Below are 14656 nucleotides of genomic sequence, written 5' to 3'. Positions count from 1 at the left end.
GGGAACAATGCTTCTCTTGAGATGATGCAACTCTGTGGAAAGACTGAAAGTAAGTCACAGCACTCCACTAGAGGGCAGACTGGTCTCAAGTCCTGAACCCCATTTTGCAGACAAACAAAACTGTCTGCTGGTAATATTCACAAGCAGTCAGACCTGTGTGAGCTAGACATAAAATTGACATTAACCAATATTTTATTGAAGATATTTATCCTTTGTGTGGTGTTGTGGGTCCTTGGGACTCATTTTCAATGTTTACTAAAATAAAAATTATACTATTAATAACTTTTTCAACCTGAGACTCATTGGCCTTGGCCCATTTTCTGTGAAAAACATGTAAAAGAACACATTTTCATTGAGTGCACAATGTGCACCCACCTACACATTTATATTACATATGTGGTGTTCGGGTCCACTGGACCCGAGGGTAATATAAGTGTGGAGAAGTGTGTGTAGGTGAAAACAAGTACAACTTAAACAAAAAGGTTTGCTGTGTGCCTACGCTCTGTCTTCCTCCTCCCTGGGCCTGCTGTTTCAACATAGCTGAATCTGTCTGTCTCCCTGCCTGTCTCCTACTTTTCTTGCACTCTTTACCCTTTGTAGTGTGTGAAACTACACAATGTCTTGCGGGAACCTGCACAATGGTATTACAATACATTATTTTGACACATTGTAAAAAATGAAATATTTTCCCACACTCTACCCCACCCAGGTGCAAATTGGGGGAGGGACACAACAAATAAATAACCTTGCATGTGTGGCTCCTTCACAAAATCAATTAGTATGGCAAAAAAATAATCGCTGCTCTATGAGGGCCTTAGAAATAATTTTTGCAGAGAGAGAAGCTAGTGTGGAAGGAATGTCTTCCATTTTGGAAGATGAACGATTTTCAGAAAATGAGGATCGTGTCTTTGTCAATTCGAAGTCTGACAGTGAGTTGGAGGAGGATGAGATTGACCCTCAGCCAGTCCCAGGACCAGCCTGTCAGCAACCAGCTCATCAGAAGCCTGCAGGAGGAGAAATATGGATATCAAAAAATGGTGAAATGGAAGGGTCTTCTTGCCCAAGGAATGAGGCACCCCCCATGGCTGCCAATGTGATAAGGATGCAACCAGGGCCGATGCGGATGGCGGTAACTCACGTTCATTCCAGACACCATATAGAAAATAATTCTGGACTGCACTAATTTGGAGGGATGTCTCTGGAAAACTTCCACATTATTTCCAGGATTATCCGCTTCGATAACCGAGACACCAGACCAGCTCGGGAGCAGAGAGACAATCTATCTGCAATCAGGACAGTGTGGGACAAGTGAGTGGATCGCCTTCCCCTGTTTTACAACCCACGGCACAACGTTACTGTTGATGAGCAGCTTATGCCATTTAGGGGCCGCATCATCTTCAGACAGTACATACATTCTGGGCTGCCTGTGATACTGTTTCATCATGTGTGGAACTTACAAGTGTATACGGGGAAGCCAGATGGAGGAGCCCCTGAGAAGAACCAAGGGATGTGGGTTGTCCTGGAAGTGACACAGGGACTCCGTGGCTACAACATCACATGTAATAACTTTTTCACTTCGCTCAAGCTGGGACAGGAACTCCTTAAAATGAAGCTGATGAATGTAGGAACAGTACAAAAAAAAGCCAGAGCTCCCAACTCAGGGCCTCTCGAGAGGAGTGGTGGTCTAAGGCACTGCATCACAGTGCTAGCTGTGCCACTAGAGATCCTGGTTCAAGTCCAGGCTCTGTCGCAGCTGGCCGCGACCGGGAGACCCGTGCACAATTGGCCCAGCGTTGTCCGGGTTAGGGGAGAGTTTGGCCGGCAGGGATGTTCTTGTCCCATCGCGCACTAGTGACTCCTTTGGCGGACTCTTCCGGCTCTCGACCTTCGCCTCTCCCAAGTCCGTACGGGAGTTGCAGCGATGGGACAAGACTGTAACGACCAATTGGATACCATGAAAAAGGGGTAAAAAATATATATAAAAAAAGAGCTCCCACCTCAGCTGTTGAATAGATGGAACAGGCCTATCAATTCCTCTAAGTTTGTGTTCAAGGCCGACACGTCCCGTGTCCTATGTGCCAAAGGCAAAAATGTGGTACTCGTGAGTATGCTGCATAGGGATGGGAGAATCTGCGGCCAGGAACATCAAAAACCAGAAATCATAATGGATTATAATGCCACAAAATGAGGGGTGGACAATTTAGATAAGCTGGTGACTGGCTACAGCTGCAAAAGAAGAACCCTACGCTTGTGATATTCTTCAACATCTTGGATTGTCACGACTTCTGCCGAAGTCGTTGCCTCTCCTTGTTCGGGTGGTGCTCGGCGTTCGACGTCACCGGTCTTCTAGCCATCATTGATCCTTTTTTCATTTTCCATTGGTTTTGTCTTGTCTTCCCACACACCTGTTTTCAATCCCATTCATTACCTGTTGTGTATTTAACCCTCTGTTTCCCCTCATGTCTTTGTCAGAGATTGTTTTATTGTCAGTATAGTGTGATTGTTGCATAGGTGCGCGTCGGGTCCTCGTACCCATGTTTGGTTTGTTTGTTCATTTATTGTTATGGAGCATACTCGTGGAACTTTATTAAAAGACTCCATTTTACACTCAGTTTGACTCTCCTGCGCCTGACTTCCCTGCCACCTATTACACCTATGCATGACAGAATCTCTGACCAATATATATGAAGTCAGCAGGAGAGGACACTATGCCCATGGACCTTGAGGAACGCGTTCAGGAACAAGCGAGGGAGCTTGACTGTATCAGCTCCGTCATGGAGCACATTGTCCAGAAAATGGATCGCTGGGAGAGACAGGGAGTTTCTCCAGCACCACCACCACCACAACCGGAATCTCCAGTGAACATTTTTTCCTCTCCGGAATCGAGGATCCATTTATCCCTACCCACGGGATACAACGGAGATACTGCCGGCTGCCAGGGTTTCCTCCTCAAACTGAACATATATCTAGCCACGGCCTCCCCAGTACCATCTGACCGTGAGAAGAGTTACGCCCTCGTCTCATGCCTCACCGGGAAAGCCCTGGAATGGGCCAGCGTTGTGTGTAGAAGGGAGGATGCAGCGTTGGACCATTTTGAGGAGTTCACCCGCCAATTCCGGATAGTATTCGATCACCCACCTGAAGGCAAAGCAGCGGGTGAGCTCCTCTATCATCTGAGGCAGGAGACGAGGAGTGCCCAGGATTTTGCTTTGGAGTTTCGGACCTTGGCTGCCGGCGCTGCATGGAGCGACAGGGCCCTGATCGACCGTTACCGTTGTAGTCTACGCGAGGATGTCCGTCGGGCGCTGGCCTGTAGAGACACCACCCTCACCTTCGACCAGCTGGTGGACATGTCCATCAAGCTGGACAACATGCTGGCTACTCGTGGACGTCTAGATCTGGGTCTGGTTGTTCCATCCTCCCGCACCCTCTCTCCCGAACCTATGGAATTGGGAGGGATGGTGCGCAGGGAGACCGGAGGGGGTTCCCTGTCGAGCACCATTCATGGTCGCAGAGGGCACACTGCTGATCGGTGCCGGGTTGGTTCCTCTGGGAATAGAGAGGGCAGGCAGGGCATTCTGGCATCACCCCAGGTGAGTAGGCACCATTCTCATCCAGAGCCCTCTGATGCACTAATGTTTGTCTCTGTCTCTTTTCCTGATTTTTCACTGCATTCACAGTATAAGGCACTAGTAGATTCAGGTGCGGCTGGGAATTTCATTAATAAAAGTCTAACTCATAGTTTAGGGATCCCTATTGTTCCTGTGGATATGCCTTTCCCTATTCATGCCTTAGATAGTCGACCATTAGGGTCAGGGTTTATCAGGGAGGTAACCGCACCTTTGTGTATGATAACGCAGGATGGTCACAAGGAGAAGATTAGTGTTTTCCTTATTGATTCTCCTACGTATTCTGTGGTGCTAGGCCTACCCTGGTTAGTTTGTCATAACCCCACTGTTTCTTGGCCACAGAGGGCTCTCACGGGGTGGTTGCGAGAATGCTCAGGTAGGTGTTTAGGGGTTTCCGTTGGTGCTACTACGGTGGAAATTCCAGACCAGGTCTCCACCGTGCGCATTCCCCCCGAATATGCCAATTTGGCTCTCGCCTTCTGTAAAAAGAAGGCGACTCAATTACCACCCCATCGACGGGGGGATTGTGCGATAGATCTCCTGGTAGACGCTGCATATCCCAAGAGTCACGTGTATCCCCTGTCGCAAGCGGAGACGGAGGCTATGGAGACATATGTCTCTGAATCCCTGCATCAGGGGTTCATTCAGCCATCCATTTCACCCGTCTCTTCGAGTTTCTCTTTTGTGAAAAAAAAGGATGGTGTTTACGCCCGTGCATTGATTATCGAGGTCTTAATAAAATCATAGTGAAATATAGTTACCCGCTACCTCTGATCAATACGGTTATTGAGTTAATGCACGGGGCACGTTTTTTCACAAAATTGGATCTCAGGAGTGTGCAAAATCTGGTGCGTATTAAGAGGGGTGATGAGTGGAAGACGGCATTTAGCACTACCTCAGGTCATTATGAGTACCTGGTCATGCCATATGGGTTGATGAATGCTCCATCAGTTTACATTTACATTTAAGTCATTTAGCAGACGCTCTTATCCAGAGCGACTTACAAATTGGTGAATTCACCTTCTGACATCCAGTGGAACAGCCACTTTACAATAGTGCATCTAAATCATTAAGGGGGGGGTGGTGAGAAGGATTACTTATCCTATCCTAGGTATTCCTTGAAGAGGTGGGGTTTCAGGTGTCTCCGGAAGGTGGTGATTGACTCCGCTGTCCTGGCGTCGTGAGGGAGTTTGTTCCACCATTGGGGGGCCAGAGCAGCGAACAGTTTTGACTGGGCTGAGCGGGAACTGTACTTCCTCAATGGTAGGGAGGCGAGCAGGCCAGAGGTGGATGAACGCAGTGCCCTTGCTTGGGTGTAGGGCCTGATCAGAGCCTGGAGGTACTGCGGTGCCGTTCCCCTCACAGCTCCGTAGGCAAGCACCATGGTCTTGTAGCGGATGCGAGCTTCAACTGGAAGCCAGTGGAGAGAGCGGAGGAGCGGGGTGACGTGAGAGAACTAGTTTTCCAATCATTTGTAGATGAGATCTTCAGGGACCTGCACCGGCAGGGTGTAGTGGTGTATATCGATGATATTCTGATATACTCTGCTACACGCGCCGAGCATGTGTCCCTGGTGCGCAGGGTGCTTGGTCGCCTGTTGGAGCATGATCTATATGTCAAGGCTGAGAAATGCTTGTTTTTCCAACAATCCATCTCCTTCCTAGGGCATCGGATTTCCACTTCAGGAGTGGAGATGGAGAGCGACCGCATTACAGCCGTGCGTAATTGGCCGACTCCAACCACGGTAAAGGAGTTGCAGCGTTTTTTGGGGTTTTCCAATTACTACCGGAGGTTTATCCAGGGTTTTGGTCAGGTGGCAGCTCCCATTACCTCACTGCTAAAGGGGGGCCCGGTGCGCTTGCAGTGGTCGGCTGAGGCAAACAGGGCTTTTGAGCACCTGAAGACTCTGTTTACCTCCGTGCCTGTGCTGGCTCATCCGGATCCCTCTTTGCCATTCATAGTGGAGGTGGACGCATCCGAAGCTGGGATAAGAGCAGTGCTCTCTCAGCGTTCGGGTACGCCACTGAAGCTTCGCCCCTGTGCTTTCTTTTCGAAAAAAATCAGCCCGGCGGAGCAAAACTATGATGTGGGGAACCGAGCTGTTAGCTGTCGTAGAAGCCTTGAAGGTGTGGAGGCATTGGCTTGAGGGGGCTAAACACCCTTTTCTCATCTGGACTGACCACCGCAATCTGGAGTACATCCGGCAGGCGAAGAGATTGAATCCTCGCCAGGCAAGGTGGGCCATGTTTTTCACTCGTTTTGTGTTTACTCTTTCTTACAGACCAGGCTCCCAGAACGTTAAGGCAGACGCATTGTCTCGGCTGTATGACACAGAGGAGCGGTCCATGGATCCCACTCCCATACTCCCAGCTTCGTGTCTGGTGGCGCCTGTAGTGTGGGAGCTGGACGCGGACATTGAGCGGGCGTCACGTGCAGAGCCTTCTCCCCCTGAGTGTCCAGCTGGTCGTCTGTACGTTCCGTCTGCTGTCCGCGACCGATTGATATATTGGGCTCACACGTCACCCTCCTCTGGTCATCCTGGGATAGGTCGGACGATGCACTGTCTTGAAGGAAGGTACTGGTGGCCCACTTTAGCTAAGGACGTGAGGATTTATGTTTCTTCCTGTTCGGTGTGCACCCAGTGCAAGGCTCCTAGACACCTGCCCAGAGGTAAGCTACAACCTCTACCCGTTCCTCAAAGGCCATGGTCGCACCTGTCGGTGGATTTTTTGACTGATCTTCCACCTTCACAGGGTTACACCGCAATCCTGGTCGTTGTGGATCGGTTTTCAAAGTCCTGTCGTCTCCTCCCTTTGCCCGGTCTCCATACGGCCTTACAAACTGCAGAGGCCCTGTTTACACACATTTTCCGGCACTATGGGGTGCCTGAGGATATAGTGTCTGATCGGGGTCCCCAGTTCACATCAAGGGTCTGGAAGGCGTTCATGGAGCGTCTGGGGATCTCGGTTAGTCTTACCTCAGGGTTTCACCCCGAGAGTAATGGGCAGATGGAGAGAGTTAACCAGGATGTGGGTAGGTTTCTGCAGTCTTATTGCCAGGATCGGCCGGGGGAGTGGGCGAAGTTCGTGCCCTGGGCAGAGATGGCTCAGAAATCGCTACGTCACTCCTCCACTAACCTTACTCCCTTTCAATGTGTATTAGGGTATCAGCCGGTTCTGGCTCCTTGGCATCAGAGCCAGACCGAGGCCCCTGCGGTGGACAATTGGTTTCGGCACGCTGAGGAAACCTGGGAGGCAGCCCACGTCCACCTTCAGCGTACCATAAGGCGCCAGAAAATTGGCGCAGACCGTCGCCGCAGTGAGGCCCCAGTGTTCGCACCAGGGGACAGGGTCTGGCTCTCGACCCGAAACCTGCCCCTTCGCCTGCTCTGCCGGAAGCTGGGTCCGCGGTTTGTGGGGCCATTTAAAGTCCTGAGGAGAGTGAACGAGGTATGTTATAGGTTACAACTACCCACTCATTACCGTATTAACCCCTCGTTCCATGTGTCTCTCCTCAGGCCGATGGTGGCTGGCCCGCTCCAGGAGGCTGAAGTGCGTGATGTTCCTCCGCCTCCTCTAGACATTGAGGGGGTTCCGGCGTACTCTGTTCGATCCATTTTGGATTCGAGACGTCGGGCGAGGGGCCTTCAGTACATCATGGACTGGGAGGGGTACAGGCCGGAGGAGAGATGCTGGGTTCCGGTGGAGGGCGTGTTAGATCCTTCCATGTTATCAGAATTCCACCGTCTCCATCCGGATCGCCCTGCACCTCGCCCTCCGAAGTCGTTGCCTCTCCTTGTTCGGGCGGTGCTCGGCGTTCGACGTCACTGGTCTTCTAGCCATCATTTATCCTTTTTTCATTTTCCATTGGTTTTGTCTTGTCTTCCCACACACATGTTTTCAATCCCATTCATTACCTGTTGTGTATTTAACCCTGTTTCCCCTCATGTCTTTGTCAGAGATTGTTTTATTGTCAGTATAGTGTGATTGTTTCATAGGTGCGCGTCGGGTCCTCGTACCCATGTTTGGTTTGTTTGTTCATTTATTTTTATGGAGCATACTCGTGGAACTTTATTAAAAGACTCCATTTTACACTCAGTTTGACTCTCCTGCGCCTGACTTCCCTGCCACCTATTACACCTATGCATGATATGGACATCTCGTTTGTCTCGTACAACGCGTTTGTTGTCTGGATGGCGTTGAACCCAGATTGGAACAGAGAGCAGCTCCAGAGGAGACAGCTCTTTCTCGAGGAGCTGGTCAAAGCATTAGTAAGACCTCAAATCCAGAGGAGGCAACATATCTCAAGGACCCCAGCTTCTGCAGCAATCGTGAGGAGGTTTCAGGAGGATGCTGGTGCCACATCCGCCCAACCCACAGAACAAACTCCAATACCGGAAGTAAGTGTGAGTGATGTTGCATGTGTGTGTGTCTGACTCTCCTACCTTGGCCTGCTGTAACTATATATGTGAGTGAGATGTTAGAAAAATACCTGAACTAAGTGTTTTCATCATTCTAGATTACAGCCGGTAGCAACAAGAAGAAGCGCTGCGATGTGTGTGGAAGGACAGGAAGGACAGGAAGACACAGTACACATGCATCAAGTGCAAGAAATACAATACCAACACACACACACACACACAGTACAATTTGTCCTTCCAATTTGTTCAGCTCAGAGAAATTAACATCAATAGTGATGAAAATCTTGTTTCATTTTTATAGCTTCAAGATAAACATGATTTATTCCACCCAAGTATTGATTGTAATTGATTTGTTTACAAAAAACAAATGGTGCTTTAATTGATAAATGTGAACTAGCTGAGGTAAATGGCTAATATTAACCATGTATGCTGTCTATATTTCTTGTAATTGATATAAGTCAACATCTAAGTATTAAGTATTTTTTTACGTAAATTGTTATGGCTGTATAGTTTTAAAAATCCAATAATTGTAACGGCGTTCTTCGTTTGTCGAAAGAGAGTCGGACCGAAATGCAGCGTGTTGGTTACTCATGTTTTTAATGAATGAATCGCGGTACATGAAATAACTTATAAATACAACAAAAAAAACAAACGGAACGTGAAACCTATTACAGCCTATCTGGTGAACACTACACAGAGACAGGAACAATCACCCACGAAATACACAGTGAAACCCAGGCTACCTAAATACGGTTCCCCATCAGAGACAACAAGAATCACTTGACTCTGATTGAGAACCGCCTCAGGCAGCCTAAACTAAACACACCCCTAATCAACCACAATCCCAATACCTACAAAAAAAACAATACGACAACACAATAACATAAACCCATGTCACACCCTGGCCTGACCAACTAATGAACTAAAAACACAAAATACTAAGACCAAGGCGTGACAGAACCACCCCCCCCCCCCCCAAGGTGCGGACTCCCGGACGCACCTCAAAACCATAGGGAGGGTCTGGGTGGGCGTCTGTCCATGGTGGCGGTTCCGGCTCTGGACGTGGACCCCACTCCATTAATATCATAGTTCCTCCCCTACGCGTCCTGGGATAATCCACCCTCGCCGCCGACCATGGCCTAGTAGTCCTCACCCAGAACCCCACTGGACTGAGGGGTAGCTCGAGACAGAGGGGCAGCTCAGGACAGAAGGGCAGCTCGAGACAGAGGAAGCCCAGCACTGAGAGGAAGCCCAGCACTGAAAAGAAGCCCAGCACTGAGAGGAAGCCCAGCCAGGCAGTTGAATCCGGCAGATCCTGGCTGACTGGCGGATCTGGAAGAGTCTGGCTGACTCACGGATCTGGAAGAGTCTGGTTGACTGGCAGATCTGGAAGAGTCTGGCCGACTGGCAGCTCTGGAAGAGTCTGGCCGACTGGCAGATCTGGAAGAGTCTGGCCGACTGGCAGATCTGGAAGAGTCTGGCCGACTGGCAGATCTGGAAGAGTCTGGCCGACTGGCAGATCTGGAAGAGTCTGGCCGACTGGCAGATCTGGAAGAGCCTGGCCGACTGGCAGATCTGGAAGAGCCTGGCCGACTGGCAGATCTGGAAGAGTCTGGCCGACTGGCAGATCTGGAGGAGTCTGGCCGACTGGCAGATCTGGAGGAGTCTGGCCGACTGGCAGATCTGGGGGAGTCTGGCCGACTGGCAGATCTGGAAGAGTCTGGCCGACTGGCAGATCTGGAAGAGTCTGGCCGACTGGCAGATCTGGAAGAGTCTGGCCGACTGGCAGTTCTGGAAGAGTCTGGCCGACTGGCAGATCTGGAAGAGTCTGGCTGACTGACGGCTCTGGCTGCTTCATGCTGACTGGCGGCTCTGGCTGCTCCATGCAGATTGACAGCTCTGGCGGCTTCTTGCAGACTGACAGCTCTGACTGTTCCATGCAGATTAACAGCTTTGGCAGCTCCTTGCCGACTGGCAGCTCCTTGCAGACTGGCAGCTCCTTGCAGACTGGCAGCTCCATGCAGACTGGCAACTCCATGCAGACTGGCAACTCCATGCAGACTGGCAACTCCTTGCAGACTGGCAGCTCCTTGCAGACTGGCAGCTCCATGCAGACTGGCAGCTCTGGCAGCTCCATGCAGACTGGCAGCTCCTGGCTGCTCCATGCTGACTGGCAGCTCCTGGCTGCTCCATGCTGACTGGCAGCTTCTGGCTGCTCCATGCTGACTGGCAGCTTCTGGCTGCTCCATGTAGACTGGCAGCTCCTTGCAGACTGGCAGCTCCTTGCAGACTGGCAGCTCCATGCAGACTGGCAGCTCCTTGCAGACTGGCAGCTCCATGCAGACTGGCAGCTCTAGCTGCTCCATGCAGACTAGCAGCTCTAGCTGCTCCATGCAGACTGGCAGCTCAGGTTGCTCCATGCAGACTGGCAGCTCAGGCTGCTCCGAACAGGCAGGAGGCTCCGGCAGCGCTGGAGAGGAGAAAGGCTCTGATAGCTCTGAACAGATAGGAGACTCCAGCAGCACTGTAGAGGAGGAAGGCTCTAGAAGCGCTGAACAGGCGGGAGGCTCCGACAGCGCAGGAGAGGCGAGGCGCACTGTAGGCCTGATGCGTGGTGCTGGCACTGGTGGTATTGGGCCGAAGACACGCACAGGAAGCCTGGTGCGGGGAGCTGCTACCGGAGGGCTGGGGTGTGGAGGTGGTACTGGATAGACCGGACCGTGCAGGCGCACTGGAGCTCTTGAGCACCGAGCCTGCCCAACCTTACCCGGTTGAATACTCTCGGTCGCCCTGCCAGTGCAGCGAGGTGGAATAGCCCGCACTGGGCTATGTAGGCGAACCGGAGACACCCACCGCAAGGCTGGTGCCATGTAAGCCGGCCCAAGGAGACGCACTGGGGACCAGATGCGTAGAGCCGGCTTCATGGTATTTGGCTCAACGCTCAATCTAGCCCGGCCGATACGCGGAGCTGAAATATACCGCACCGGGCTATGCACCTGCACTGGGGACACTGTGCGCACCACTGCATAACACGGTGCCTGCCCGGTCTCTCTAGCACCCCGGTAAGCACAGGGAGTTTGCGCAGGTCTCCTATCTGGCGTAGCCATACTCCCTGAAAGCCCCCCCCCAATACATTTTTGGGGCTGATTCCCGGGCTTCCATCCACGTCGCCGTGCTGCCTCCTCATACCAGCGCCTCTCCGCTTTAGCCGCCTCTAGCTCCTCCTTGGGGCGGCGATATTCACCAGGCTGAGCCCAGGGTCCTTTTCCGTCCAGTTCTTCCTCCCATGTCCAATTCTCCAAGTGGTGCAGCCTCTCCCACTGAAGCTGCTTCTGTTGCCTCTCCTGTGGCTCCTGCCTGTTAACACGCTGCTCGGTCCGTGTGTGGTGGGTGATTCTGTAACGGCGTTCTTCGTTTGTCGAAAGAGAGTCGGACCGAAATGCAGCGTGTTGGTTACTCATGTTTTTAATGAATGAATCGCGGTACATGAAATAACTTATAAATACAAAAAAATAACAAACGGAGCGTGAAACCTATTACAGCCTATCTGGTGAACACTACACAGAGACAGGAACAATCACCCACAAAATACACAGTGAAACCCAGGCTACCTAAAAACGGTTCCCCATCAGAGACAACAAAAATCACTTGACTCTGATTGAGAACCGCCTCAGGCAGCCAAACCTAAACTAAACTAAACACAACCACAATCCCAATACCTACAAAAAAACAAAACAATACGACAACACAATAACATAAACCCATGTCACACCCTGGCCTGACCAACTAATTAACTAAAAACACAAAATACTAAGACCAAGGCGTGACAATAATGTTGTGGGTTCATCAGACTTGCGAACATTGGGTTAATAACAAAAACATGAAAACCACACAAGGGTTAATATTCATTAACAAAAATCAAGAGGCTAAATCTCTATTACTTTTTCATTATTTGTGGGTCAGATCTATGGCATAGTATGTGATTATGTTATAACAGTATTAAACACAGAAATTGCAATGGGAAGACATCCACTGACGCAAAGCATTGTATAGTTTAAAATGTTATTAAACATAATTTAATTTCAATGTACATATAAAACAAATACTGACATCTGACTACATGAGCCAGGATAATGGCAGAATCTTTTCTAAGAGTTGATTCATTCCATATCATAATTATTTACAAATCTAAAAAGTTGATATTGCACTTAAAAACCATTGAACACACTGACTGGTAGTATTTGATACAGCAGATCTACAAGCCAAAGTTACTATCAGCCTCCTAACAAAACATGAATGAGCTGGAGGAAGACATGTAACTTGTTAATAAGAGGAGTCATTCTCATGACCAATTGTTCTATTTTTGCTACTCCTCAAAACAATGATGATCTGGAGAAACATAAAAGCTTACAAAAATGTATGACTGTCCCATTTGTCCATATATTTGATAAAATACCTATCTCTAAGATTGCGTTTACACAGGTAGTCAATTTGGATCTTTTTTCCACTAATTGGGCTTTTAACCAATCACATCAGATATTTTTCTGAGCTTCGATCTGATTAGTCAAAAGACCAATTGGTGAAATATCAGAATTGGGCTGCCCGTGTAAACACAGCCTTAGTCTCACTGTAGAAACCTGGCTTGACATCTTGAGGAGTGCATGATACAAATAGAAATACAAGTAATGATTGGGTGTGTCTTCTTACTGTGGATAGGTGTCGTGGAAAACTGGATTGTTTGTGCTTGAACTATTTATGGAATCACATTATTGGTGTCTTCCACATCTATCTTTCCCCCATTGCGTTCCTCTGCTTTGTTAACCTGCCTAAATACACTAAACCACAGACATGTTTCATGGGATTGGTCAATGGGGTATGATGGAGCTAATCAGCACAAAGCAGCGTAACAGGGAGGTTATTACATGTGTACAACTCCATCTGAGCCAGTTCTCTTCCATACAGTGAAAACGAGGGCTTAGTGGATGAGAACACTCCTCCCACATGTCATTTGATTGGTTGGCGGGTTGAGTCTATGAATAGAAATGTAATACTGAGAGCAAAACAATCACCTTTTCACAAGTAGGCCCATCCTACATGACAAGATATGTAGTCCTACATTTTCCTCCCCCCTCTTATTTCCATCTCTCTCTCATCTCCTCCCAGCTAGTGCACTGGTGGGATGTCAGAGTGAATTAAGATTTATATCCCAGTGCAGTGGCTGAAGAGAGACAAAGGGACATGGAGGAAGGGAGGATGATCCTGGGTTGTATTGAGCCTTGACATGACACTCACACGTGGAGGAAAGCGCTCACTGCTCAGCTCTCCACTTGATATACAGTGCCTTGCGAAAGTATTCGGCCCCCTTGAACTTTGCTACCTTTTGCCACATTTCAGGCTTCAAACATAAAGATATAAAACTGTATTTTTTTGTGAAGAATCAACAACAAGTGGGACACAATCATGAAGTGGAACGACATTTATTGGATATTTCAAACTTTTTTAACAAATCAAAAACTGAAAAATTGGGCGTGCAAAATTATTCAGCACCCTTAAGTTAATACTTTGTAGCGCCACCTTTTGCTGCTATTACAGCTGTAAGTCACTTGGGGTATGTCTCTATCAGTTTTGCACATCGAGACTGAATTTTTTCCCCATTCCTCCTTGCAAAACAGCTCGAGCTCAGTGAGGTTGGATGGAGAGCATTTGTTAATAGCAGAATTCAGTTCTTTCCACAGATGCTCGATTGGATTCAGGTCTGGACTTTGACTTGGCCATTCTAACACCTGGATATGTTTATTTTTGAACCATTCCATTGTAGATTTTGCTTTATGTTTTGGATCATTGTCTTGTTGGAAGACAAATCTCCGTCCCAGTCTCAGGTCTTTTGCAGACTCCATCAGGTTTTCCTCCAGAATGGTCCTGTATTTGGCTCCATCCATCTTCCCATCAATTTTAACCATCTTCCCTGTCCCTGCTGAAGAAAAGCAGGCCCAAACCATGATGCTGCCACCACCATGTTTGACAGTGGGTATGGTGTGTTCAGGGTGATGAGCTGTGTTGCTTTTATGCCAAACATAACGTTTTGCATTGTTGCCAAAAAGATCAATTTTGGTTTCATCTGACCAGAGCACCTTCTTCCACATGTTTGGTGTGTCTCCCAGGTGGCTTGTGGCAAACTTTAAACAACACTTTTTATGGATATCTTTAAGAAATGGCTTTCTTCTTGCCACTCTTCCATAAAGGCCAGATTTGTGCAATATACGACTGATTGTTGTCCTATGGACAGAGTCTCCCACCTTAGCTGTAGATCTCTGCAGTTCATCCAGAGTGATCATGGGCCTCTTGGCTGCATCTCTGATCAGTCTTCTCCTTGTATGAGCTGAAAGTTTAGAGGGACGGCCAGGTCTTGGTAGATTTGCAGTGGTCTGATACTCCTTCCATTTCAATATTATCGCTTGCACAGTGCTCCTTGGGATGTTTAAAGCTTGGGAAATCTTTTTGTATCCAAATCCGGCTTTAAACTTCTTCACAACAGTATCTCGGACCTGCCTGGTGTGTTCCTTGTTCTTCATGATGCTCTCTGCGCTTTTAACGGACCTCTGAGACT

Source organism: Oncorhynchus masou, chromosome 32, assembly GCF_036934945.1.
Source record: "Oncorhynchus masou masou isolate Uvic2021 chromosome 32, UVic_Omas_1.1, whole genome shotgun sequence".
In the NCBI taxonomy this organism is placed as follows: Eukaryota; Metazoa; Chordata; class Actinopteri; order Salmoniformes; family Salmonidae; genus Oncorhynchus; species Oncorhynchus masou.
Note: the sequence above shows the minus strand (reverse complement) of the source record.